The sequence below is a fragment of the Canis lupus genome, chromosome 29, assembly GCF_048164855.1.
Source record: "Canis lupus baileyi chromosome 29, mCanLup2.hap1, whole genome shotgun sequence".
NCBI classification, from domain to species: domain Eukaryota; kingdom Metazoa; phylum Chordata; class Mammalia; order Carnivora; family Canidae; genus Canis; species Canis lupus.
Window position 1 is genome coordinate 11,771,389 of NC_132866.1, and position 15,880 is coordinate 11,787,268.

The window sequence follows — 15,880 nt, forward strand, 5'->3', positions numbered from 1 at the left end:
GATTCTCCATTGTCACAGCTCATAGATTCCTTTTATAAACTATAATGACCTGAAATTGTTTTATTCATTTATCTATTAATTCTGCTTCTTACCATCCACTCCTTTCTAACCTTTAGGTTACCTTTAGGTTATTTTTTGGAAGTTGGCACCATGACTGTACCCAGTGGTGGGCACCAAGCAAGTATGCAATAAAATGTTGTTAAACGAAGGAGTAAGTGAATTTCCTGTCTTAATGCGAGCCCAGAAAAATCCCCTATCATTTCTGACCTTGGAATTCCCATCAAGGAATCTTGGCCATATAAGCCTAGGTGGGCCTTCCCCTTTCTGAGCCTCAGTTTCTCCAGACAAGGAGCTAGGTGAAGGAGTTCTCAGGCTGTAGGGGTCCTTGTGATGGATCTGCAAGCAGTTTAGCCACATTCCAGGGAAGGTAAAGGAACCCCTTGCTGCGTGCTCCTGAAAGCAACTAGAGAGCCTCACCTTGGGTTCCAGAGTGCTGGCACTGTCCTTTAAGACCAGTTCAAGGCAGTATCTCTGCAGAAAGAACTGCTTCCTTTAAAGGTCCTGACCTAGTAAAGATCACAGGCTACTTCTACCATGAGCACACTGGTACCTGAGAATGAGCCATGGCACATGTGCTCCCTGCAGGGACCTGGGGAACAGCCCACCACCTGCTGCCTCAGACTCTGGCCCCAGCTACGCTTGCTTGGCCCACAAAGACACGCTGGGCACATAGTACGGACCGCACTGTGGGTGACCACTCAAAGACTAAAGACAATGTCTGGAGAAGTGGAGTGTCCAGCTGGGGACTTACAGAGGTGTGGTGTATACTGGGGTCCCAGTCCTCCCATGGCCATTTTCTCTCTGTACCTTCTCCTAATTCCATTATAGCAGAGTAGACGGGACGAGGCAGTTGGCCTCACAAAGTCTTCCTCTGAAATGCTTCCTTAATTGTCAAATGGCCAAGGAGAGCTCTATTTAGCAGATTAGATTTCCACCCTTAGGAATTCAGAATCAAATATGAATACAAAAAGCCAAGATCGCCACAAGGAGACAGTGAGTAGAACGTGGTTGTTTGAGCTTCCAATCAATGCTGTAACAAATTACCACAAACTTAGTAGCTTCGAATATCATGAATTCATGATACTAAAGTTCTGAAAGGGGGCACCTGGGTGGCTCAGTGGTCGAGCGTCTGCCTTTGCCTCAGAGCATGATCCTGGGGTCCTGGGATCAAGGTCTGCCTCGGGCTCCTCACAGGGAGCCTGCTTCTCCCTCTGCCTGTGTCTCTGCCTCTCTCTCTCTCTCTCTCTCTCTCTCATGAATAAATAAATAAAATCTTAAAAACAAAAATAAAGTTCTGGAAGTCAGAAGTCTGGGCTAAATTCACAGCATGTGGTGCAGGACCAGTTCCTTCTAGAAACTCTGCAGGAGACTCTGTCCCCTCAACCTTGTTCCGCTTCTAGAAGCTGCCCTCCATTCCTTGGTTCATGGTCCGTTCCTTGGTCTGCAAAGCCAACAGCCTCATCACTCTGTCCCCTTGCTTTGTAGTCAAATCTCCCTTGGCCTCCCTATTGTAAGGACCCTGTGATTACATTGGGCCCACCTGGAGAACCCAGCATAACCTCCCCCTCTCAAGGTCCCTGACTTCATCACCTCTGCAAAGTCCCTTTCACTATGTACATAACATACTCACAGATTCCGTGTGGATGTCACCATCCTTGAAGAACTCTTATTCAGCCTAGCACAGCAGTGATTAAAATCATATGTTCCAGGGGCACCTGGGGGGGCTCAGTCAGTTAAGTGTACAATTCTTGATTTCGGTTCTGGTCATGATCTCAGGGTCATGAGATCGAGCCTCTCATCAGGCTCCACGCCCAGCACAGACTCTGCTTGTCCCTTTCTCTCTGCCCCTCTCCCTGCTCGCATGCTCTCTCTCTCTTTCTCAAATAAATTAATTTAAAAATAAAAAAGACCATATGATTTCAGAGCCAGACTGCCTAGAATCAAATACCAGCCGTGTCCTTTCCTAGCTGTGCCACTCTGGACATATTACTCAACCTCTCTTTGCTTCAATTGTCTCCTCTATGCCTTACAGACAGAAGTCCTGAGATGATGCGTGTAAGGCATTTGGCACAGTGAAGACAGCTCTGTGAAAGAGGGCTGTAATTATCCCCTCTTCTCCACCAGACTCAGAACTAATGGATGTCAGAGCTGGGAGGGGCCTTGATGATCACCCAGCCCTGCCCCTCACTGAACAGCTAGGGACAAAGAGGCCCAGAGGGGAGGAGTGAGTCACACAGGTCATACAGCGTTTTCTCAGCTCCCCATTACCCTCTAGCCTCCACCTGGCACACATGAGCCTGAGGAGGGATTGGCAGGGTGGAGGTCATAGCCCCCAGCACCCTGTCCTGCTCCCAGTACATGCTGGAGGACACGGCAGCCAGAGTCACACAGAGGAGGACGGAAGTGCTCCCTAGCAGAACATCTGCAGGAAGCACCTGCAGGTGGTGGCCCCAGCCAGAACCTCACATGCCCAGTTCCCACCCCACCCACCAGGCTCAGGGGCCAGAGTCAGACACAACGCATCTTTCCCCAGAAGAGGTCAGCAGGACTCATCTTGGCCAGGGACACAGAGACTCACGATGAGGGTCAAGACAAAGCACTCTGGGGCGGCAGATGTGAGCCAGGTCCCTAGTTTCTCTACGTGACCTCAGATCAGATGCCTTCGGACCTCTATTTCCACCTCAGAAAAGGAAGGTGCTGGACAGATCTGTGGTTCTCTATCTGTAATCCAGGTTTCCAGAGTCCAGGAGCCCCTGCCCAACTTCAGTAAGTTCTAGAAGAGCCATACATACGTAGACACAAAGCTGAAGCACCTGCCAGCTTGCCCATTTAGGCTTCAAAGTTCACCAGTGTGTGCAGCTGAGGCTGAACAGACCTGCTCAGAGGTGTCTGTGATTAACAAAGAGGGAGAAACAGTGACTCACTTCACTCAGATGGCCTGTTTAGCAGGCAAATTCCTCCACAGGAGAGAGGAGTCACCATGGGTCCTTGGCAGAAGCTCAGTTAGGCTCTGTTTCTTCCAACCAGAGGGCTGACTCACCCCAAAGGCTTTCCCCTCCCATAAATCTGGCCGAGGCAGGCACTGCCCCAATGGTTCAATTTCTCCCACCATCACACTGTCCTGAACTGACAACAAGGACTCCTAGAAAGGCCTTCCTGAGGCTCTATACGGGCCTCTCCTGGGCTCAGGAGCAGCTGAGAGCAAACTTTTGAACAGAAAGACACCCAAAGTGGAGTGGCCTCCAGACCCAAAGCCAGGCCTTCACTTATTTACTCACTGAGAATGTTATTTCTTCCTGCCTCAGGGCCTTTGCAGATGCCATCCCTCTGCCAGCTATATACCCATTATCACTATTTTTAATGACATATTTCAAGCTCAAAGAGAATAACATTTTTTAATATGTATTCTCACAGGTTTTGTCAAAATAATTCACTCATTCTGCATTGAGAAACACATAGGTTATCATTTCCAAATTTCTACCATCACAAATAAGGCTGCTCTGAGCACTATGACACACATCACCCCCACTTCACTGGCCAAGTATTCACATCTCACCAAGTGTTGCATCATTACTGAACTCCCTTCCCATCAATCCAAGAGTTACATCTCCACTTTTCTCTCCCACTGCTCCCCAACCTTTCCTTCAAAACATTTCATAATTTGTGTCTTCATTAGGTTGCCACTCAAGAGGACAGGGACCACATCCCTTTTGTTCACCATTGACTAGTGCCTAGGACATTGACTGGCACCCAGCAGACTCCAGTAAATGTCTATAGTAAGTTAAGTGTTTGCATGAATGAGTGAGCAGAGGCATCACCCCAGAAAAAGGCTGTGCTGTGTTCCTATCCACTCAGGACTCAGAGGTGAACCTGGCATATCTTCCATCTGCCCCCAACTCTGCTCTCGGGCTCCTGCTGCTTCTGAGAGCCCTGGGCCCTGAAGTAGGGAGCCCTGGGAGGCGGAAGGTCGGAGAGCTCTGGGCCAGGCCTTCAGTGTATTCTCACTCCTAAGATGAAGCTGAGAACCTCACCTGGCCCTTCCCACAGCTCCCCACAGCCAGGTACCAGGTGATGATCCACCACGGTAGGTTTGGAGAACACGCTTCCCATGGCCATGCCTGGCTGTGAGAAGCAGACGCTCAGGGAACTCAGAGCTGGGCCAGAGCCTGCACCTCATCTCTCGCATGCCTGCATGACTGGAGTAGACCAGCCCCCACCTGCTGGCCACACCTGACCTTAGGGTCAGGCCAAGGAGCAGGTCTGGGCAACGCACCTTCACTCGTTCCCAATCACTTAAAGTCTCTGTTTCCAAAGCTTCAGGAGACAGTGCTAGATACAGAAAACTGGGGGATGGCCAAGAAAACAATACTAACAACAGCCATAAGCTGCTGTTCCTGAGCGACACTCTTTATAGGCAGACCTATCTCATCCCACAGCTCGATGAAGCAGGTCCAGCTCTGACAGAGGAGAGGCCTGAGGAATCGGAGCAGTGATTGTATCTTCCTTTTTATTTCACTCCCCTCCAGCTCATCATTGCAGACTGTAACGTAAGTCCCAGGAGCAGGGGTTCAGTCACTGCCTGGCCGAAACTCCCAGAAATCAGAGCCCGCCTCCTGAAGAAACATCTTGGGCCTACACTTCCTGTCTCCTTCCTTTAATTCCAACACCGGCTTGTGAGGCCTGACTGCCCAGCCCCATTTCAGAGGTGAAGTGGGGTCCTGTCTTTGGTGACAGTCAGGAACGGTACAGTCAGGATTCCAACCCAAATCTTTAAAAAAAAACAAACCCTTCGGCCGAAGCCCTGAAGCAGGCAGCCCTGAGAGCTGGAAGGTCAGAGGCTCCAAAGAAACACAAGGCAGGTCACGGGGACAATTTTAAACTGGCTGGCAGCCACAGTAGAAGGGAAAGTGAAACAAGTAAAATTAATTTTAATAACGTACTTTGTTTAACTCAATAAATCCAAAATATTACCGCTGCAACACATAATCCACATTAAAAAAAACTGTTAATGAGATACTTTACTTTTTCTCATAATAAGTCTTTGAGATCCAGTGTATATTATACACTTAGAGCACATCCTGGTTCAAACTGGCCACATTTCAAGGGCTCCTCAGCCACACGTGGTGAGTAGCTGCTGGTTTGGAGAGGGCCTGTCTAGAGCAAAAAGAAGCACGGAGGACCAGGGACGAGTCATTCGCTCCCTCGCCCCACCAACGCATACTTGTTGCGTGCCTGCAACGGGCCAGGCGGCAGAAGCAAGCCCCACGTCCATGGGTTTACACGGGGAGGGGGGCAGACACGGAAAGTCCAGCAATGAGGGGCACCACAGCCCCCTGGCTCAGTCCCAGGGTTTCACATCCTGCCCCGGTGAGGACACAGGTGGTCACCTTTCAGGCCAGAGCCCCCGAGCTAAGATTTGGGAAATGGAGGCATGTCACGCCCTCTTCTCCTGGATATCAGAATCGTGACCACTTCCCCAACTTGCTAAAAAAAAAACTTAGCATAACAACCTCCTGGTCTTGTGTTCATCCTCAGACCCTAAGGGAAGCCTCAGCTCCACTCCTCACCCACTGGCAGGCAGAGACAGGTGGTAGATGTAGTAGAAATGGCTCAGGTGTGTCCCTGCAGGTGGCAGCCTGAGGCAGCTGTGTTGGCCCAGCAGCCCTAAAAGGCGAGGCCCACAGAGCTCCTTCCCTGGGCCCAAAGGTCTCCTCTCCCTGTAACTGTCACCAGGCCTGAGCCTGGCAGCAAGTCTTCCTGGAAAGGAAGGGAGGGAAGAGAAGGGGAAGAGAGCTGCCCAAATGCCTCTCATTACAACAACTGCTCCGTCTGCAAATTCCCTGCAGTCTCATCCGCTCACACGGAGTAAGCATCTCAGTGGGGATGTGGGTTGTCAGGGCCCCAGGCCTCGACAGGGATGGAGCACGGAGCAGGCCCTCGGCAGGCAGCTGGCGACAAGACAGCAGGGATGCTGAGGACAGTGTCCAGTGCTGGTTAAAGACCCGATATCTGGTTATGTCAGGGGCAGATCACTGAGCTCGGCCACTTGCTAGCTCAGTGACCTTGAGCCAAGCCCTCTCCGAGCTCTGGGTGCTGCATCTATGGAGAGAATAAGGAGGAACAACCGAGAAAATACACCTCTAGCTCAGGGCACTGTGAGTGCTCGGTCCATAGCAGCTCTTGCTGTTGTCCCCGCCTTTTCACCAAGAACCAACCACTCAGCCTTATACCTTTCCTCTCCACATTCACCCCTCTACTGGCCTCATCTCACTCCCCAGGCAGGGCTGCCCAAGCCTGCCTCTCAAGCCATTCCCAGGCACTAAACACAGATCAATCCCCAAACTCCAGGTAATATCACACAGCCCAGCCCTTGGGATCCAGAAAGACAGTTGGAGTCAATCCCTCCAGGCGTGATCATGGACACTTGCAGGAGGCAGGCATCACACTAGCACTTCAGGGTAAGCCAGGAGCCTGGGTCTGCCGGGGGAAGGGGACGGCGTGCAACCCTAGGTGGTAAGAGGATGAAAGAAGCCCTGTCCAGCTTCAAACCCTGGAGACACCTCGGAACCTCATTCTCCCTCCCTGCCTTACTTTCCACACCGAGTCCATCCCTAAGTGTGTGGGGTTACCTCCCAATACATGCCTGTTCCTTCCATCCGTCTCCACTGCTACCACCTGGACCAGGTCAGCATCATCTCTTGCCACTCAACTGGACCAGCCTCCTTCCTGCTCCCATCCCTCTGTTCTCACCTCCTTCAAACCATCTCCATCCAGCTGCCAGAGTCGCCCAAAGCCAAATCAAATCATAGAATTCTCCCACTTAAAGTCCTCTGATGACCTCCAACATCCAACAGTCTTGCACGAGCTGCACCCACCTGCCTCTCTGCTTGGCCCCTGCCACGCTCCAGACCTGCACCACACTGGACAGCCCGACCTCCTCCCATTCCCAGCTCCAGCTGTGCCTCTGGCCACTTCATCCCATGATGGCTCCTTTCTGACACCTGCTCATGCCCCCCATGGAAGCTCCCTGGGCCTGCTCTACGGTAACACCTCCCCTTGTACACACTGTCCCCCAGGCCTCATTGAATCCTGCTTTATCTCATCAACCCTACAGTATTCATCACTATCAGGAATTATTCCTGTTTCTGTATTTATAAATTGTTTCTTTCCACATGACACCATCTTGTTTGCTTCCTGGTTCGCTGCCAGTCTCCCATCTCCACCCAAGGGCAAGGATGGCATCTACCCTGTTTACTGCTGATCCTCAATCCAGACAAGGTGAAAAGCTGGCCCTCCATGCATGCATGTGACTGTCCTCCTCCTCCTTGCTGATCCATCTTGAGATGATCACATCAGAGCCCCTTTGAACCTTCAGTTCCTCCTTGTGAAATGCCACCTCCTGTCACTGACTCGGAGGGTGGGTGGAGAGGGGGAGGGGGCATCAGGAAAGGAGGAAGGGAGCTGATACTGCCACCACCACAACCTTTGCCCCAGTGACAGCATCCACAAGCAGCAGCAGGGCAGGTGGGGCGTTGGTCACCCCGGCGACTGTCAGCTCCTCCAGAGGCCCCTGAGGCCCCAGGGAACCCCAGATCCCTGTGTACAAGGAGCCTGACCGGCCTCATCCACTTCTTAAGTTCCTGAGCTCTGGTGCCTCTGTTCAAACACCTGGAAAGACCTGCTTTCTGGCCCCAAGAAATATTTACATTTTGATTAAGTCTGGTTTTAAACCACCAGGTAGGCTGGCTGGAGGCCGATGCACCCCAGCCAGTCCAGCTGTAATAACATAGTCCACAGGGGTTCAGTTGGGGCGGGGGGCAGATAACAAAGGCGGGACCAGGGGAGGAACTGCCAGGGTTCCAAGTGGCCCCCAACCCCACCCTCAGCCTAAGCTGCTTGCTATAGAAAAAGGACAACCAGCTCTTGTGAACAGAGGTGAGAAAAACTCCGGGGAGCCCTGAAGTTCTGCCTTGGAAATAAACACGCGGGGCAAGGAGCACAGGGCACCCAGACCAATCCCGGCCTCCTGATCGCTGCCCCTGCCCCCAGTAAGAGCCTCCCTTCCAGCAGGTGGTGTCTCAGAAACAGGAAGTGGGTCTATAAGCCAAACTGGGGACTCTGGTACCAGGTCACATTATCATCCTGTTGGATGCATTCTGAGGACTCTACTAACCATCTATGGTTATGAGAACCCAGGAGGCTGGGACTGAGCCCAGATATTGACATTACTATCTTCCCATCTCCCTGAAAGTATGATTTTGGAGGCAGTAAGTGACATCCCAAAGGAATGTATACTGCTGAATTCAAAATGCCCACTAGCCAAGGCCTGCCTGATCACCCACTCCCTGCCACCCCACCCCTGGAAAGGGAAAATGTCCAGGCAACTAACAAATGCTTCAAAAAGGTATCTCTCAGTCGTCTCTGGGCCCTTTCATGGGAATCAAGTTTTCTTGGTGGAAAGCAAGATTTCTGTGTGTACCACTTGGAGCTACAAAGGCAAAAAGATTTTGTTAAGTCTGGGAGCTCCAAACAGATAGCAGAGGCTGCCTGGAGTGCCAGGACTTAAGACGGGGTTCAGGCTCAGTGGACAGGAGTGCCATAATTGATTAGCAATGTCTGCCACTGGCACAGGCGAGGAAATAGTGCTAAGCGTGCTCTGTGTTTGCTTTTCAGGCTTAGCTAAGAAGCAAAATCAGAATGGGAATTCAGAAAAGCCAGGATTCACCTGGCAAGGAAACATGGTCAAAGTAACTCAAAAGGAGAGCCTAGGGCTTTTGGAAGACCAAAGAGCCACTGTCAATTTCTAGGGCAAAGGGACAAATCACTCCCAGAAAGTTCAAGTCACTTCCTCCTGTCAGAAAGTTCAAGTCACTTCCAGCTGTCATATGGGACATGTCTCAGGGCCACTCCCATCTAGGCTATCACTCAACCTACAATCCACTCTCAGTTCTTCGGAGGGACACCATTTCAGAGTTCTCCAGGAGATGAGAGGGTGTTTGGCCTTTAGGATCCAGACACAAATATCCAGAGTTATGAACACTGTTTGCTGCTCAACAGGGAGGCAGTGGTAGGGTGGGTCTCCCTGACAACAGACATCCCATTGAAAGACAAGTAACAAAGAGTAGCTGGGCACAGAATGTTCCACGAGCAGGCTTCCAGTAGTCAGGGCTGTGCAGGAGTGGGGTTTACAGCAGGAGAAGATGACAAGTCCTCCTGGCAGAGCACCATCCGTGTTTTTCTTAGGACAAAGAAGGCACTTCTGCCTCCGTTTCCAGCTCAACACAAGGCCCCAGGAAAAGGCTCCCAACACAATACCTTCCCAGGAAAGCCAACCCCCCAGAGGTTTTCAGCTGGATTCACAGTTTGAGAATCATAACTAACTAAGGAACGGCTTGGAGGTGAGCAACACGGATAATTACAGGGTTGGAAGGAGGGTGAGTTCAAGGAGGCCGGCATCCCTCAGTCAGCCATCCAAGGGACTTCCAGGGAATGTGAGTTATTTCCCAGAGAAGCAAAGGACACTATCTCCATTTCTACAGAACAAAAGACTATGTAGAAATTAACTCCTATTGCAGCACAGAGGATTTACGTGAAGCTGGAGGAGAAAGTTCCAGAACATATTACATGAGATTGGAGGAGGCTCTTAACTGCACTGTCACAGGGTCTGGGGTATGGAGATCTATTGAGAGGAGCCCCAGCTCACCTCCAATGAACTACATGACCTCCCCAGGCCACTTCCCCTCCCCAGCTGTGGGCTTCCTTCTCTATAAGACAGGAAGAACATTCCCCACCCCGTGTCACTCGCAGGGTTGCCAAGAACTTCAGACGTGTATGGAAGACAGTGGGATGTTATACAGAAGAACAAACCAACTGCAGCTACATGTCACCACGTAGCTAAATCTGAAACACAGGTGTGAGTAAAAGAAGCCAGATGTGAAAGACCAAACATGATAGGATTCCACTCCTCCAGCATTCAAAGGTGGGCAAAATTGACCCGTGGCATCACTTTGGGGTGGATGGTGACCAGAGAAGGCTCCAGAGGGATCTGTTTCCAGGATGTGTGTGTCTTGTGAAAACCCATCCAGCAGTCCATTATGGCTTCTGTGCTTTTCTATATGGACAGTACATCTCAATGAAAAGCTTTCCCGGAAAAGTCATCTAGAAGTCTTTTGTAAATCTCTAGGTCAATATAGTAATATAAGGGAGAATGCTCTAGAACACAGCTATGGGTCTCCTCAAGGCAGAAGGTAGGTGACACAGTCTCCTGACGTCCTATTTCGTTCTGCGATTGGAGGAAACTGAAGGAAACTTGTCCCCTTTCTGGGACTATGAGTTTCTTTTTTTTTTTTTTTTTTAAGATTTTATTTATTTATTCATGAGAGACACAGAGAGAGAGAGAGGCAGAGACACAGGCAGAGGGAGAAGCAGGTTCCATGCAGGGAGCCCGACATGGGACTCGATCCTGGGACTCCAGGATGACGCCCTGGGCAGAAGGCGGTGCTAAACCGCTGAGCCACCCAGGCTGCCCCGGGATGAGTTTCTAAACTGAGCCATTATGTAGGTGGCAGCAGGGGCAACCAGACCAGGCTGCCCCTTCCTCTCCCCATCCCTAACAATACACATGTTGCTTGCTCTTCTTGGGCACAGGCTCCTGCCTCTCGTTGGAGCAATTGCTGGTGGTGCTAACCTCAGGTCGGGGGTCAAACTGTGTGGCTAGTTCTCTAGAAGGTAACACACTAGCCTCAATTAAATGTCAGTGGTGCATCCTACAAGAAAGAATATTTGTTTTCTCTCCCTCCTAGGCCCACTTCCTGCGCACCTCTCAATTTTAAAAACATAGCTGCCAGCTCACAGGCACTTGTGACGTGCTGGTGCCCAGGCTCAGAGGGAATGCAGATTTTTCCACTCCTTGGCAGCATTTTTCTTTAGGGAGAATGACACTTGAACTTGGAAGAAAAATCCAAAGTCCTGATGAGTGAGTATTTGCAACAGGCTTCTCAATGTCCCCAGAACTGAGTGCCCAGTGACGAGAAGGGGTTGCTTTAATGGGGGACACGGTAGCATGCTGGGAAGCACTCTGTCAATCTGAGATTGGAGGCACCTTCCCTCCTCCAACCTCACTGATAAATTAAGAGGTTGGCTGGACCATGGTTTTCAAATTGTTTCACGAGGGCCCCACAGGGTGTCCCTGGCATTTCTTAGGAACCATTCAAGTGGGCAATTTTGCCCAAACAGGTTTCTGAGATTTTTTTTTTTAAGATTTTATTTGTTTTTTCATGAGAGACAGAGAGAGAGGCAGAGACACAGGCAGAGGGAGAGGCAGGCTCCCTGCAGGGACCCCGATCTCAATCCCAGGACCCTGGGATCACGACCTGAACCAAAGGGAGACGTTCAACCACTGAGCAACCCAGGTGCCCCTTTCTGTGATATTTAAAAACAAGTTTGGAAACTATTGAATTGGATGAACCTAAAACCAGGACACTGTCTAAGGTGGCCTGAGAGATAATCCCCAGGATAGGCACCTCCACCTGTCAGAGTCACTCAGATCACCAGGGCAGTGGCCTGGGTAAGAAGTGGCAGCTCTCTGCTCCTTCTGCTGCCTCTCAATGACCCACTGGAATGTAAATTCCTGGGGGAAGAGTCTGTCTGCCTTACTCAGCACCTGAAGTCATGCCTGGGACACAGGAGGAACTCGATAGATGAACGGGTGAGTGACCAATAAGCAGAGCACTGTCCTAGGGGGCTGCATCATGAGGAGCAAACAAGATATCATGTGTACACAGTAGGTGCTCAACAAACGTCAGCTGAGATGCAAACTTGGGGCTGTGCGATGCTCTCTCACCACCATTAAGCCAATACAACTGGAGAGTCCCACCCTATCCTGGCAAACAGCATCCTTAAGTTTGTGCACGACTTCAAAAGTACTTAATCCCCGAGGGTAAGAACTAATTTTGGGGCTTATTTATTTTTTTAGAACTCTCGGAAAGACCCCCAGAATAGCGATCGGCCCAAGGCACAACCCAAAAACAATGAGCGGATAAGAGCTGAGCGAAGACACCAGGCAACTGTGAAAGCCAAGGAAGAGGTCCTCTAAGACTGTTCCTTCCTGGCTCCAGGAAGCAGCTCTGCACCCACCAGTGCCCCACGGTAGCTGTAGTCACACCCTCGGCGGCCGAGGCATTCAGGTCACACCCACTTACCCAGCCATGACCTGAATGGATGATCCCAAAGGAGCCCACATCCAGACACCTGTCTTTCCGAGGATGCCAGGGATGTAGCTAAAAGGGTGGCACAGGCTTCACTGAGTTTCCTGCTGAATTTGGGGACACCTGTTAAGTCCAAAGGATCCCTCTTTTGCCTCTGATGCCAGCTCACAGAAGTGGAAGAAATGGATCCAAGGAAATGTAAAGATGATGGAGAAAAACTCTCCATCATATCTCCCACCGCCAAGTGTTGCTCACTACTGCAGCAGGGCCTCCTGGCCTCCACCTGCCCACAGCTGTTTCCAACAGCCTCCATCATGTTGTTCCCACCACCTGAGACCCTGCACCCCAAATCCACCCACCACTCGAATGTCTACTCATGCCTCAAGGCCAAATCAAGTCTCACTTCCAACAAAGCTTCTCCCTCTACCCGAGCCAGGGATCACCTTTCCTGTCCCTCTTGCTTTGCTACAACCCTCCCCATCTATCCCAGGTGCACTTGCTAAATAACACACTCCCGTCTTAGACTTGAACAGCATCGGGCTTGCTACCAGGAGGGGGGATGATAGCCCCCTCCCTCCTTACAGGAGCCCAATCTAGAAAACAGGACTGACACCAGAGCACAGTCTTATGCCCAAGAAGGACATCTAAGGGACATATGTGAACAGAAGGCTACAGAAGCACAGAAGGGAACAAGAGGACCCAGAAGGACAAGCAGGTGTCCTCGAGCAGAGGGTGGGACAGCACTGCAAGCAGAGAGGGATCCTTGGGAATGGCTGGATCACAGGGTGCCTGGGACAGGAAAGGAGTCTAGGAAGAAGCTGAAGCCAGTCTATAGAAGGGAGGCAGGTCAGATGCAGATTTTAGAGCCATCACCACCTTGGCAAGATTAGGAGGCATTTCGGAGTTATTACTAAGGTCCAGGAGAGAGAAGGAATGAGACTGAACCAGCAGAGTGGCAGCAGAGGTGACAGGAAGGGATGGAGGCATGGAAGGGGCAGGAGACATTCTTCCAGAAGCTGTTCAGCACCTGGGTTGGGGGGGGGAGGGCTCTCATAATTCAAACTCCTCTGCCAAGCAGTTGTGCTCCCTGTGAGCAGAGACTAGCTTTTCTATTTTACTTGAACACAGAGTAGCCTCTCAGTAATTAATTATTGAAATAAGTTTTCAATTCTAGAAACCTCTCTAAAAGATGTCCATGACCTCTCTGACCCTGATGGTGCCTCAACAAAGAACACAGCTGTACAAACTGAAAACAAGAGAAGCACACCTAGGCTATCCCAGTCAGACCAGAGCTCATCCTGTGCTTCAAGCAAAATGCCTCCAGGAAGTCAATCAACAAACCACTGCTGGGCCACAGGGAGGATTGGGAATGGGAGGCATGTGGCACAAGGACCAAGGAAGCAGGGAAGCCACTCTAGTTCGGAGCTCCACTCATCACTGTCCGAGTGGCTGTGCGACCACGGCCAAGTCACCAACCCTCTCTGGAGAAAAGAATTCAGGGACTGCAGACATGCCCACGCGCTGCAGCCACCCTTGATGCCTGCAGTGGGAGCAGAGCCACAAGCCCCCACCCAGCCCAGAACACCAGCTCTCAAAGGCAAAGACACTGGGGTGCCTGGGTGGCTCCGTTGGTTAAGCATGTGCCTTCAACTCAGGTCATGACCCTGGAGTCCCAGAATTGAGCCCCACGTCCGGCTCCTCACTCAGCAGGGAGACTGCTTCTCCATCTCCCTCCACGACTCTCCCCATCTCGTGCTCACGTGCTCTCTCTCTCTCTCTCTCTCTCTCTCTCTCAAATAAATTAAAAAAAAAAAAATCTTCAAAAAACAAATGCAAAGACATGAAGCACTTCCGGCCACAGGAGGGAAATGCTTGTTTACAGCTCTCAGCTGGTCCAGCCCCAGGCCCTCAGGAGAGGAAAGGTGCCCAGAAATCCTTGATCACAACAATGACAAAAACAGCTGCGGGTTCAACTTGCGGAGCTCAGAAGAGTCCTGAGCAGGGGCCTGGAGCAGGGGCCCCCTACGCCGAGCTCTGGCACAAAACAGCTGCAGGCACTCCCACACTGCCACCACCACCACCACCACCACAACCACCAAAACCCCACCTTACTCTCTCCACCCCCCAGAGCCTATTTTTTTTAACGAAAAAAAAAAAACACCAAACTTTCAAAATGACAGTTTTTGAAAAGAAAATATGCTCCCTTACCATATTTTCTCATGGAGTTAAAAATACAAGTAAGTGTTGGAGGAAAAAAGTTTTGTTTAAGGTCAAAGGGAAAAAAAAAAGAAGTCATGTTTTTTGAAATCTCGGAAAATAAACAGACTCAGCCCTGATGTGCAGGCTCTCTGGGAATGTGACCTGTGGTGCCGCTGGGGGTCGGAACACCATTTAAAGGAAAGCTCAAGGGTTTCGCCCGAGGCTGGGGATTAGTGGCTCGGACACTGTGTCCCCCTCTCCAGAGGACCTGGCCGCCGGCTGCTCGGGACAGGGGTGTCCAGGAGACCAGGAGACGAGAAGCCGAGGCGGGTGTGCAGAGAGGACAGCCCGGCCACCCTGGGAAGCAACACAGGGACCGGCACGGGCTCCAGGCCCCGGCCCGCAGGCCGCTTCGCCGGGCCAGCCAGGTTACGGGGACACGCTCCAGGCAGGCGGGAGCTGTGACCCCAGGGAGGGGCGGTAGAGCTGCTGTCCACTCGGGGGACGGGTCGGCCCGGCCCACCCGCCTCCCAGCAGTAGCCGGAGAACCCACGACAGAGCCAGCCCCCGAGGAAGCCAGGAAGCAGGGCTCGGTGCTCACTCACACGTTCGGTACCTACTTATTAATCCTACTTTGTGCTGGATCCTGCAGCAGGCACTGCAACTCTCACTCGACAGCTCAGCTAGACAAGGCCCCTTGTCTGCACAGAGCTGACATCTGGGCTCGGAGCCCTTCCACTCTTTCCTCCCCCCACCCAAACCCCGGAGGACCTGCCAGTCCCCCCGGGGTACTGATACGTGCTGAGCCCTCTTACACACCGGCTGGAGTAAGCCATGCCCCTCCCCCACGGGGCTCATAAACTCCTGGAGGATTCTGCAGGCAGTCGGGGTGTGGACGAGAGAGGCCCCACAAAGCGTCCATAGCATGGAGTGCTATTGGCTATCTGTCGTAGAGATGCACCCCCATTCGATTACTACACACCTCCCACGTCCCTAGCTCTGAGCCAACCCTGAGAGCCAGGGACACAGGCATGGGCTACATTCCTGCCCAGGAGAAGCACAAAGCCCAGAGAGGGAGAACCAAAAGCAAAGGACTAGGACGTACCCAGGAACCACAGGGAGGTAGGGCTCTGAGCAGGGCTCTGGAATTGGACAAGGCTCAGTTCGGATCTAAACCCCACCATTTACTGGCCGTGTCTACCTAGGAGAGTCATGTCACCTCTGAATCTCAGGGGCCCCTACGGCAATGTGGAAATGACAGTGCCAACCTTGTAGGCACACATCCGACGACCAGCTTGCCGCTGGCATTTACCAAAGCAGAACAATGACCCGTCCTCCTACCTGGGCCTCCCAGAAGCGTGAACCACGGTGTGGGAACCCAGGGGAGGGGGTTGTGGATTTTGCCAGAGAAAATC

General features: G+C 51.6%; 1 protein-coding gene and 1 long non-coding RNA gene across 5 annotated transcripts in view; one reads left to right on the forward strand and one right to left on the reverse strand.

Annotated features, from left to right (window-relative positions):
- GRK5 (G protein-coupled receptor kinase 5) overlaps positions 1 to 15,880 on the reverse strand; it is a 212,527-nt gene that overhangs the window by 129,979 nt on the left and 66,668 nt on the right. The gene's annotated exons all lie outside the window — the stretch shown is intronic.
- LOC140620784 (uncharacterized) lies at positions 9,224 to 14,595 on the forward strand. 2 transcript variants are annotated; one of them, XR_012020485.1, is made up of 4 exons: positions 9,224 to 10,039; positions 10,863 to 11,035; positions 12,035 to 12,981; positions 13,441 to 14,595. It is a non-coding gene; the product is annotated as an uncharacterized lncRNA (long non-coding RNA). The 2 variants fall into 2 exon arrangements; XR_012020484.1 differs by having other exon boundaries at positions 12,035 to 14,595.